This window comes from Python bivittatus, unplaced genomic scaffold, assembly GCF_059951505.1.
Source record: "Python bivittatus isolate LINGU-HERP-01145 unplaced genomic scaffold, Pbiv_v1 ctg000960_np1212, whole genome shotgun sequence".
NCBI classification, from domain to species: domain Eukaryota; kingdom Metazoa; phylum Chordata; class Lepidosauria; order Squamata; family Pythonidae; genus Python; species Python bivittatus.
In genome coordinates this window covers 3693033-3706007 of record NW_028277124.1, presented here as the reverse complement: position 1 = coordinate 3706007, position 12975 = coordinate 3693033, and positions in this window count along the sequence as shown.

The following is a 12975-nucleotide window of genomic DNA, read 5'->3' as shown; positions in this document are numbered from 1 at the left end:
TGTAAATGTTGAAAAGTATGCAGGGGATATAATGGAATTTTGGGATACCCCAAAGATTAGAAGCAACTTCCATGGGAACATTTATTTTTTTATTTTGTTTAAGACCAAAGGTAAAAGTCTTCCAGCACTACCTTCAGAAACCCACTAACTGAAATCAACTGACTGCAGCCACCCAAAACCAATCTAGTGGATAATCCAGAAGGGTATTATGGTTAGTGGGAACAAAAATTGCTGAGAGATCCAAGAGAATTAACAGGATTATATTCCCTCTACCCATTCCTTTGCTATAAGATAATTAAGGCTGTTTCTATTCCAGACCCAGGTCATCAACCTAAACTGAAATAGATCCAGATAATACTCTTGAAGACTACTGGATTTGAGAAGACACCACTGCTCCAGAACATTGCTCCAAAACCAATAGTTAAAAGGCAATACTTATGACAGATCAGAGTCTAGATGTGATTTTTTTCAAGAGAAGCCTGCCCAGCACTATCACCTTCTTAAGAGTAGTTGACACCATTTAAAATAAAAATGAATAAAACTATGATAAAGCAGACAATTTTTTCAGGGTAAAAACTCAATTACATTTCAAATTAAGTACCATTGAGTTGAGCCACACTCCTGGTGACACACTTCTGGATCAAATGCTATCTCAACCTATCCCCAGTGACATTATCCCTGGTTCTGTTTTGCCATCCCTTTCTTCTACTTCCCACTAAGGATAGTCATCTTTGGTAGTCTATCACCTCTTTGTGTTACATGCTCCAGATATTGGAGCTTCTGCTTGCTAATCATCATCTTCGGGGAGCAGTCAGTCTTTATCTCATCAAGGACAGATGGATTAATTCTTCTTGTAGTCCATAGTATTCTTAATGTCTCCCAAACTATGATTTTCTTTCTCTTGCTCTTTCTCAATGTCGTTTTTCTTTCAGCTCTCTGCTGATTATTCTACTCTCAGGTGGAAGACACATCTAGTACTAATTTCCCACCAAAGATGCTGCAACTATTTCTCCTTGTCCTTCCCCAACTGGAGATTGTTGTTTATTCCCCAACTGGGGATTGTTGTTTATTACTTGTTTTTTCCACTTTAGTTTAATTTTCCCTCCATTAATGAACCCACAATTCCTTGAGCCCTTGTCTCCTTCTGAACCAATTCTTTCCATTCCGATTCCTTTCTAGAAGGCCTTGCATGATGGTACGAGTAGCAGCATGGAGACTTTTTTTTTGAGAACTCTGTTCCTCCCTTTCTAATATCTTGAACCTCTAGCATCATTCTACATCATCATTCTACATGAAACTTCAGGCCCTACTCCATCAACATGTATCTCCAGGTCTGGCAGTGACAGGTCTATTTCATAGGGACTATTCCTATCATACATCTCAGATAGTTGTGCACCACCATCTGTGGTTGCACATTTTTTTGGTTAGATAATGGTGATGAGTATATAAGTAAACAAATGTTGTTTTGTTCTCCATCCAGTAGGCACAGTCATCAACCCAAAGCACTTCTTTTTTTTTTTAACAAGTTCAATGTTGCAGACCGGCAATTCAGGAAAGGGAGCAAAGAGCTGTATTCCTTATCAGAAAGCAGATGGATAAAAACTCACTTTTTATAAAAAGCCTCTGTTTATACTATGTTAGATAAAAGCATAAGGACTCAGCTTACTGGGAATTTCTTTAGCAGCAATCTCCACTGAAATGAACGGGAGCTCAGACCCTCTCATTTGCTTGAGAATTGTTCAGAAGAAAATCCTCTGAGATGGTGCCACATACTGAAAATTTGAAAGGAATATCATAGGAATACTGATTGCTCTCTGTACTGAAAATGGACCCATCTCTTTAAGTAATGGAAACTGGTGACATCATCTTTTGACAGCCCTGATCTTTAACCTTGTTTGATCTAAAGCAGATTCTTCAGGAATGATATCATTTAGGTAAATCCCAGAATTGAGAGTATACCATATTCATATAAGCCATTTAAGAATATTATGTTACTAAGAATTATTTTCCTCTCATTTGACTTGAGCAGTGCAAACAATGTACAACTGTTTCAAATGAACTTTATGACTTATTGCTGGAAATATCTAGTATCCCAGTTATTACAAAAATAATTGCGAAAGAAGTGCATGAGTAAAAATGGATCAATAGAACAGTTATAAAGGGAGATTGTAACTAATAATAAGAATTAAAACTAAGTTTTTTATAATAATTTTTATTAAAGTTTACAAATGTAAAGGTAAAAGACTAATACAAACTAAAAATATAAAAGTAAAGAAAAAAAGTAAAAGTGTGCAGAGAAAAAGAAAAAAGAAGAAAAGAAGAAAAAAGTTACATAAAGAAAGGACTTCCCCCTCCCTCCAGACAAATATAAATAACTTCAGTAACTTAACACCTTCTCTAATATTTCAGTTAAAAAAAATCTTCTTCCCATATCTCATCTCTTATCAGTAAACAAATTGTAAAAACTCATCATTCAGTCCTAATCAGCAAAAGTCCATTAAGAGATACCAGAAATAGCATATATATTTTCACCTTAATCAAATAAATCCATTTTGTATTCCAACTTATCACTTCCTTTGAAAGATAAAGCAAAAGAAATATCTCCCGATATCTTATCTGTTGTCTATAAACAAATCTTTAAAGCCTCGTCATTCAGTCCTGGTTAAAAAAACAAAACAAAAGTCCATTAATAGCTACCAGAAACCACAACATATATATTTTCAATAAATAAATTGTACAAACTTGTCATTCAGTCCTAATCAGCAAAAGTCCATGAAGAGCTACTAGAAATAATAACATATATATTTTAACCTTAATGTTTTTTTAAATAATTTTATTAAATTTTAAAATAGAAACACTAAAAACTAACAAAAACTAATATTAGAGGAAGAAAATAAGAAAAAGAAAGGAAAATTCGGAAAAAGAATGTCCAAGGTCAAAAGTGTGAAAAAACAAAGAAAGAAAAATAATTTACTTCCGACCCTCCTCACAACAGATATAAGTAAAAGTATATATCAATCTCTTGCCCTAAGTTTACAACATAACTTTCATCATTATTATAAACCCATATTATTTCTAATAATCAAATCCATACAACATAATTTCATGTTTTCCTGTTTTGCACAGAAAGCCCAAAAAAAGTTTCCAATTAATATTAAAATTACACAGTCTTTTCTTAAATCAAAGCCATCAATTTCACCATCTTAGCCCACTCCATCAGCTTCACCATCCATTCTTCCATTGTAGGTAATGTCATATCTTTCCATCTTTATACATATAAAACACCTTACTGCAGCTATCATTTATAAGAACAAAAATTCCATAAATTTAATAACAAATATATTTTAACCTTAGTAAAAAAAATAAATCTGTTTTATAATCCAATTTATTATTTTCTCTAAAACAAAAACAACAACAACAACAACAAAAACCAAATCTCACCCCCTTTATACACAAATGCTTAAAACCTCGTCATTCAATCCTGGCCAGAAAAAGATCCCATTAATAACTACCAAAAATCTTAACATATATATTAACCATAATCAAATAAGTTCACTTTGTAAACCTTTCCTGTCATTCTCTCCTTGTCTTCTCCCAGAAACAGCCCCAGTAATTTCTCTTTGTCTCTTCCCAGGAACAACCACACCAATTCAACAATTTCCTTTTGCAAATCCAAGATAAAAAGTCTTTCCAAGTCACTCTTCTTTTCCATTACTTGTCTGTCCCTTTTGATCATGGTGATATCAATTGGTTTCATTTGTAAATCCATTCTGGCATCCTTTTACATATCGTTCTTATCCTTTGGCATTTTTAAATCCATTTTTGGATCCACAACATCTTTGTTCATACTATCTTCATAATCCAGCATTTTTTTTGAAGTCCAAATCCACATTCAAGTCAATTTCTACCTCCATTTCAAAATTAACCATCTTGTCCAATCTTTCTATCTTCTTTTCAAGGGACTTGAATTTAGCTCCTAATTCATCAAACACTGATTGGAGTAAACTTAAAGAAGTCATTTTATCTACTAATGGCCTCTTATAGCCATTTTTTTTCTTCCCCCCAAAGCAAGCAATCATAGGTATTGTATAGGTGAAAATAAGCAGATAGTTCATGCCCTCTGGTGCCTTTCAAGCTGTAATTGCCAGCAAGGAATTAAAACTCAAATTACTATCTTCTTTTGATGTGAAAATCCAGCCAGTTAACAGGCGTATCACAGAAAAACAAAAAGTTTTCCCATAGAAAAATCAAATCCAATTAATACAGAAGGAGTTTTGTAAAATTAAACTTATAACAAATAAATCTTCCCCTTTCACCATAAGTAACTTTTATATCTTTTTTGTTTTCTATGTATCTTCCAGCTTTTTGTGAATTATTCAAATTACAATAAAACTCTAATTCTTCTTTTAAAGTTATAGTCCAAGAAATAATGAAAAAACACCAAAAGAATTATTTATCTGTTGCAAAGTAAGGTCTCTCTTACATTAAAAAAAAATAGTTATATTCCAAACTGGGTTGGAAATGGGGTTCAGCCAGCTCTAGTATCCATAGGCTGTATCACAGCTGTGAATGAAAATGGACCCCCCCCCCCCACCTCCCAGCCACTTGCTCACTGTCCCAGGGACCAAATGGGTTGATTTCTTGCTTCCCTCTTGATCTGGAGCAAGTTGGGCGCCCAGTGCTTACTGCCAGCCACCGATCCAGCTGTAGTGCCATCTCCCCTCTCATGGAGAGATGACTAAGCCACCATTTTCCCCACCAGAAGCCATATATATTTTAACTTTAATCAAGTAAATCCATTTTGTATTCCAACTTATCACTTTCTTTAAAAAATAAAGCAAAAGAAATCTCTCCCCATATGTTATCTGTTATCTATAAACAAATCTTTAAAGCCTCATCATTCAGTCCTAGCTTAAAAAAAAGAAAAAAAGTTCCATTAAAGCTAGCAGAAACCACTATCAGATTCAGCCAGCATGGCACAGAGAATGCCGCTGCTCAGTTTCACCTAGTCAATTTCACCGCCCCAGGCGCAGGCAGCAGAAAAGGGGAGGTCAGCCAAACCGTGAGTTAATTGCCATCAGGTGGTGGCGGTTAACTCCGGCCAAGAACAGAGACTTTGTATCACAGCCAGCTTCCATCAAGCGCCTCACACAAAGAGAACCGAAGCAGCTTGGAAGCGCAGCGCGCAATTAAGAACTCCCGGCTTAACCTGCAGAAGCACAGCCTAACGAACACAACAACCCCATAAACAATGGACAGCAATCAAAGAAGACAAAAGAACCGGGCTGAATCTGCCATTTGGGAGGGGGAGATTACCGTGGGTAATCAGTAACTAGGCAAGGGGGAAACTGCAAGAACAGGGAACCTATAAAACACTATGTAATCTGTGCCAAGCCAACCCTGGCTTTGTTTGTATCTACCTGCATTACACCCAAGTAAACTTCTTTTGCTGAATCTGCGTTTCACAAGAGCTTCATTGGAGCTGAATGTGGTAACTCTTACAACCACAACATATATATTTTAACCCTGGTCGAATAAATCCACTTTATACTCCTTTTGTTTACTTTTAAAAAGCTTGATCTTTAATCCCTTCAGATAATGATCCACAAATTGATTTCTTATCATTTTCTCTTTGTCTCCTCTCAGGAACGTCTTCACTAGTTTAACATGTGGTTTTGTAAATTTAAGATAAGAAAGCTTTCCAAGTCACTCTTCTGATTTATTAATTATATGCCTCCTTTAATTATTAAGACATCAGCCAGTTCCATTTATAAATCCAATGTGGCATCTTTTTTCATATCACTCTTGTAGTCTGCATTTTTAAATCCATTTTCAAATCCAGGTTCAGATCAGCCTCAGTCTCTATTTTGTCCGGTAAAATCTGTTCCTCTCCTATAGCCTCTGTTAAATACATTTGTAGAGTGGCAGACAATCTTAAGAGTAATTTCTGGGTACGTTGTTCCCAAATATCCTTGATTTCTTCTATAGTCAAATAGTATTGTTCCATTGTATTAATGGGTCTCTTCTCCTTTAATTGTAATCTTTAGTTCTCTCTGGTTCCCTCTAGTCAACCTTCAAAGTCCCCTCTTATCATATGTTTATTTTCCAATCAACAAAACTTTCCCATGGGAAGATTTCTTACAGTTAATTTCAAAATCTTCATATATATTTTTATAAAATTTTAAACAACCCACAGGAAATATTCTTTCAAGTCCATCTGCCCCCTTAACTTTCCAGAATAAACATTCTAGTCCCCCTTTTGCTGTTTTTCAAAAGTATTTTTTTTGTTCTTTTTAATCCTTAAATTTACATGAAACTTCTTTCATCAGGAATAGAAGGAAACTCTTCTGGCATAATGAAACTTGCCCTTCTGAAGGTTCTTAACATCCAAAAAATCAATAACAGGCAATTTCTTAAGGTGATTAACAGAGGAAGTAGGCAAACCCCATGTCCTTTTGAAGGTACCATGGCTTAGGCAAGATGATTCCCCTCACCCCCCACCCCCCACCCCAGCTCTCAGAGTTCTAAAGCCCACCAGAGATCATTATTTTACAGTCTCTTCACGGGGAGCCTCTGTATGGAGAAAACTGATGGGAGCAAACTTGTAGTCCTCTCCTTAATCTGGAGAGGAGTTCCAAGAAGCCGATCCATTCACCGGCTCCTCTTTTTGCTGTGTCCATCAGCTCTGCTCTTCACAGAGCCGTCTTCAGTCCACCTTTGCTTCCCTGGAATCCAACTTAAAACTAATTATTAATAGAGTTGGGTTTGGGTTTTATTTTTGATTTATGTATTTATTTACTGCTTATTGATATATCTGTGATGCTATATTGCAGATGTTTTCAATAAATCTATAGTTTAGTAGTCAGTGTGATTTTAAGTGCCCACTTTCCAGGATAGCAGATTTTAAATGTTTTATTTTTTTCCTGTGCTACTTACTAATTACATGTTAGTAGTTTTGTAATCTGTCCAGAGAACATGGGTTATTTAAATAAATCAATTAAAAAAAGAATTGATAGGGTGAAGATTGTGATTTTAAATCTAGTGTGAGCTGCTCTAACAGTTATTTAATTATACCTCTACTGACACTGTTTATTTCCAGTTGCCCCTATTGTATTTTAAAAATTCTTATATTTATTGTTTATCTCACTTGCCATGCACTGCTTTGGAGCACAGTGTTGTAGAGAAACACAGATGCAATATTAGCTGACCTGTGCCTCTTCTTTTCTACTTTGGAGTTAACCTTTGTTTGGCAGTCATCTGAGGAATGGGGCCATACAGTGGAGAGACCGGAGCAGGAATGCAAGCAATGGCATCCATGGGGGTGGGGGGTGCAAGATGGCCCCTTTTGTGGGTTTTTGATTGTGATGCTTCAGTCACTTTCTTGCAGATTTGGACCCCTCTCTGCAGAAGCCCAGGAAGGCAAGTGTTAAGGAAGATAGGAAACACATGGAGAAGGATAGAACTCAACAGGAAAAGCTAAGATAGAGGAGTCTTAGCTGCAGTCTTCAGTATTCTTCTAGGTGTGGATGTTTGCAAAGGAAGTAAGGGGTTCATTTGATGAAATAAGGATTGCAATGTCACGATGTAAGCTCCAACCCTTTTGTATGTATATCATGTTTCCCACATGTACTTAAGGGGTGGAGCTTGTTCTGCAATGCTCATTTCATTATTCTGATTAAACCATCAGATTCTGCAGGCACCTCTGCCTCCAAGAATGATCAACAAATTATACTAGTTAATGTGACAGTGAGAAGATTATTAAATGCATGGAATAAAACACAGGTAGTCCTCATTTAGTGCCCACCTCATTTAGCTACTATTCACAGTTACAACAGTGAAGAAAAGTAACTTTGCAACCAGTCCTCGCACTTATGACCTTCACAGGTCTGTAAAGCAAAGGCATGCTGAAGTAAGATCATAAGCACGGTCACAGTTTCACTTAGCGACCACTTTGCTTAACAACCAAGTTGCCGGTCCCAGTTGTGGTTGCTAAACAAGGACTAGCAGTAATCCCATTCATTTTAGATTTTGTCCTGGCCCTGCCTATGGCTTCATCCTAGCCTTTCTTACTTTTGCAGTGCAGTTTTCCATATGTCACCTAAACAAGTCAAGTGCTTCCTTTTGCTCAAAAAATGTCAAGCCACTCTACTGAAAGGCAAATAAAGGCAAAGTCTAAAGGGAAGACATTCTGAAAAGGCATTTTGACTGGCTCAGGTGAGGGATTCAGAAATCCAGGCCCAACCATGAGACCTATAAAGTGGACAGCTGTTTTTCAGTAGACATTATTATCTATTTTTTAGCTCATGGAATCATTGGGTGGACTTGTACTATTGTATGTTATTGTATCTGTTTTAGATTGTTGTATTTTAAAATGCATTTCTCAGTTTACACACTGCCTGGAGATGCATTGTAGGGCAGATAGCATAGGAACATGTTCAATAAAATAAATATAATGTGAAACACTCTCCCTCTAGTTCCTCAGGCACACATAGTTTGAGTTATGACTGCACTGAAGTTTTCATGAACCTCAAATTGAATCAGAAACTGGATTCTAATCAAGACTGTAAAATGTTAAAGGTTAACTAGTGCTGTCATTATTTTTAATTTGTATGTTTCCTTGTATATGTCTAAAGTAGTTCCCCACACAAGATCAACCATAGGCCCCTCAAAAGCTCTCAATCACTACAATAAACCCTCGCGTTTCCATTACTTTCCAAACATAACAACCTAAGCAAACAATTCATTTCATTAAAACTAACAAATTCAACACAAGATAAGCAATATCAATAATTAAAACTACATTCGTTTCCACTATTTATCAATATGACTCGAGCCAGAATCCAAGGCACTAACATTTTTCAAGTTAATCAGGTATTTAAAAAAAACAGTGCAACCAATCCCTTATATAACCCGATGCCAGAAACAGCAAACAGATTCCTCAAGACCTCTCTCTCATGTCCTACATTTTCATTCTGGTCTGGCTTGTAAAGATTCCAGCAATAACAGAGACAGGAGGGCACTGAACTGCTGGCTGTCTGGGAACCAGTTGTGGACTGGACAAAATATCCACTAAGGTTATGCAAGACTTTGGTTTCATTGTGAAAAAGGGGCCTCAAAATGCACGGGTGTGCAAACAGATTATTTGTCAGCAATCTTTAATAGGCTCAGGATTTCTTGTGCTCAGGTGGCTCAACATTATATGATCAGGTTACTAAATTTATTTTTAGAATTAAACCTAAAGCATTGCACAACCCTAGTGCTTGTGTAGGGCAAGGGGGAACGACTACCATTTATAAATTGATGTAACGTGCTTCGGACACATGGCTGCAGTTCAGCACAAAAAAGACCACAAGACTTCATCATTCTCTCTGAGAAATCCTCCAAATATGTTCCCTTCGTGAACTAGACTTTCTCCATCCTTCCCAACCTATCCATGATACAATCAAAATATTTCTAAAATGTTCTAAGTATCCCGTATAGACAGCTAGGCTGCTATACTATATGTTTTTATTTGGGAGTAAGTCTCTGAACTCAGTGAATCTTCCACATAACTTGGCAATGGCAATCATCAATAAACCTTTGTCACTTTGCAATCGATGATTACAAAACAAATGAAACAAATGACAAATTTAATCAATATGCATTCCAGAAGGTTACAGTAGAGTTGACAAGTAAAAGGATTAAAATCGGGTTCACACTGGCAGGAGTTTGCCACAGAGAAATAAGGAAGTTAATGGATGTTAAAGTCTGGTTATACAGGTCTGTAATTGGAAGAACTCAGAAACACAGGAAATAAACTCCTTGGAGAGGCCAGGGCAAATAGAGATCGAGATTAAGGTAAGTGATAAAGTGGCTGCTGGTAGACAACTCGGAGTCAGTAAGGAAATCAGAATTGGGGGGCTTCTGGCAAGGGAGAGGGTCTGTCCCAAGGGCTAGAGAAACAAAAATGAAACTGAGTTATAAAAACTGTAGCACTGTGGGTGCACAGACATATGGAGAGAGATAGAGACATGGGGAAAAATGAGAGGAGCAGAACAAGTTTACTTCACCAAGCCTTAGGTGAAAGGAGAGGGGAAAAACTACTTTCTCTAAGGCAGTGTTTCTCAACCTTGGCAACTTTAAGACAGGTGGACTTCAACTCCCAGAATTCTGGGAGTTGAAGTCCACCTGTCTTAAAGTTGCCAAGGTTGAGAAACACTGCTGTAAGGTAAAAGGAAGAAAGCATGAGACATTTCTTCCTGCAGTACTCTGCTTGGCTGAATTTCCACTTCTTGTAACTAACAAGGGGAGGAGGGAGAGCTTGGTGCAAAAGATTTGGGAGTTGAGGCTGATAGTAATGAAAAAAAGAGAAGCTAGCAAGTTTCACCAGCAAGAAATTGATCCACAGAATTGGCTGGTGAGGACGAAGGTTTGAAAAACCAGAGGGGAAAAGTGGACTGGATTCAGAACAGTCAAGATCAGAACGCTCAAGATGGATCTAGCAGCCAAGAGAAGAGTTAGACAACTGCTACATGGAGCTTTTATATCAGCCATTGTTGTTGTTGTCATTTTTCAAGAGACTTAGTTTGTTTAAATATGTACTGTGCCTTAGAAATATGTACTTTCACTTTTAAGGAGTCTGCTTAGCTTGTTGTGTACAAACTGCTAGCTCTGAGCAAGCCTCTCTGCAGGACGTACAGAGATTCATCCCCTTGATCAATAGCATGGCCTTCTTTAATGTTATTTTTGTACTTGTGTGATACCATTTGTACATTTGCATGGCTGTTGTTTTCCTATGGCAGGTAATAAAATTATTCTTGTCTTTCAAAAGTAAAGGTGTAATATGGAATAGGATGCTCAGGGGTGGGGTTTGCCTCTTAGATCCTATACTGGTTGAAGATTTAGCAGCAGCCTTGTTTAAAGTAAATTGTAAAGGAGATGGAAGGAATCTTGCTTGGGAGATCTTTGGGGAGTCAATTTCTTAAACTGAGGACTAGCCTCTGTGTTTTGACCAGAATTACAGAGTTCAACAACTGAATACTGCAGTAGAGGTAGTCCTCACTTAACGACCGTTCATTGAGTGACCATTCAAAGTTACGATAGTGCTAAAAAAAGTGACTTACAATTGATGCCTAAAGTTATGACCTTTGCAGCACCCCCACAGTCATGTGATCATGATCCGGGCACTTGGCAACCAGCTTGCATTTATAACAGTTGCAGCATTCCAAGGTCACGTGATCGCCATTTGCAACCTTCCCAGCCAGTTTCTGGCAAGAAAAATCAATGGGGAACTGCATGATTTGCTTAACAACTGCTGCAAAAAAGGTTGCAAAATCGGGTCCAGTCATATAATGATTCGCTTAACAACCACATTGTTTAGCAACCTACATTCTGGTCCCAATTGTGGTTGTTAAGTGAGGACTATCTGTATTTCCATTTTAATTTGAAATATAATGTATTCTATTCCTTCAGCATCTCTACCCAGCAACTTTCAGATAAAATTTTAATGACTAGATTGGCCAGCTGAATAATGTAACAGTTCAAATTTGATCTGAGGTGTATGATATTCTTTCAGTACTGTACATTTTAGATAACTTTTTAATGACTGGATTAGCCAGTCTTCTCCATTTCAGTCCCACATACTGAAAATGTCAAAAAAAGAGATCCCTGTCATTCCTCTGTATTTTTTTAAATGCGAAATTCCATTCAGAAGCCAGATGTTTCCAATTTTTGTAATGGTGAAACAACCTAAATAATTCAGTATTACTGTAGCCATTACAGAGGACATAAACTTATTTGTCCTGGTAAAACCATTACAGAGTGCTGGTAGAGATACTAACGCTAATTGCTTTTAACAAGAGCAAGATAGAGGTGAGAAGAAAGCTGATATTGATTTCTGCCTTGCAAAGAGGAACAGGCCAATAGAAACATACACATCCCAAACTCAAAGTGCAGAGAGGTAGCACTTTGGGCAGGAAGCATCATCAAACAGTCTGTGTCAGCCCAGTAGTAATTGGCCCTTTGAAGCAGCAAATGTGAGAAGTGAAAAATGTTCACCTTTAAAGCATGCCAGATTTTCTCTGACAGAGCCTTGGTTCAAGGAAGAATGTGCAGTTATGTGAAACCTGACCCTGGAAGGTCTCGAAAAGTTTGGCGTAGGTTATGCTGGCAGTGACCTTGTAAATTTAGACAGCTGCTAGACAACCGCTAGGAGCAAATTATTACAGCAGTTGTAGTTTTCATGACTAGACTGAAAGCAAAAGAACACTTCCTTCAGTCTTGCTGGGTCAACTTTCACCCCTACTGCAGGGCTGTTGAAAATCAGAAACTGTGATGCCTTAAAAGTTCAGGAGAACTTTGGGAAATCTAGCAAAGAAGCATGATGTTTTCCTTAAGCGTAGCATGTGACTAACATCTGGACTCCTTTCCCGCCATTCAAAATTAAAAATATATCTTTTGAAGAAACTTTTAATAATACCTGATGCACTGGGAGTGACATAGGGATTTGACATTTCCTTTGCTCAACAGTTATTTCTATGAAATCAGATTATAGTAAGTAAAAAAGTTACAGTACTCTTTATTCACTATATGCTGATCAGAAATGGGGAAGAGCAAAAAGGGTAATCAAAATTTAATAATACTCCTTTTAATTAATTAATTGGGAGGAAGATTATAGAAGAAACTTTTTTAGTGTAGCCCCATCTTGGCAAAAATAATCAATGTAGCTAAGACAGGAAGCACTGCCTTTTGTTCACAAGATTTAATTTACCCTGAGTGGTGACATCACAAAGCAAAATCTGAAGGGTCCTATAGCATTGTCATTTTATCCAGTTGATATATGAGCCCTGATTGGCTAGAATAATCTGAGGAAGAATGAAACTAATGGGGAAAAATGCAGAGGAGGGAAATATGTTCCCAAATGTTTGCAAACAGCCACAAAATAATGGGGAATTAAAGATGTCGGTGATAGGGAGTTCAGTTCCAGTACTAATTTTG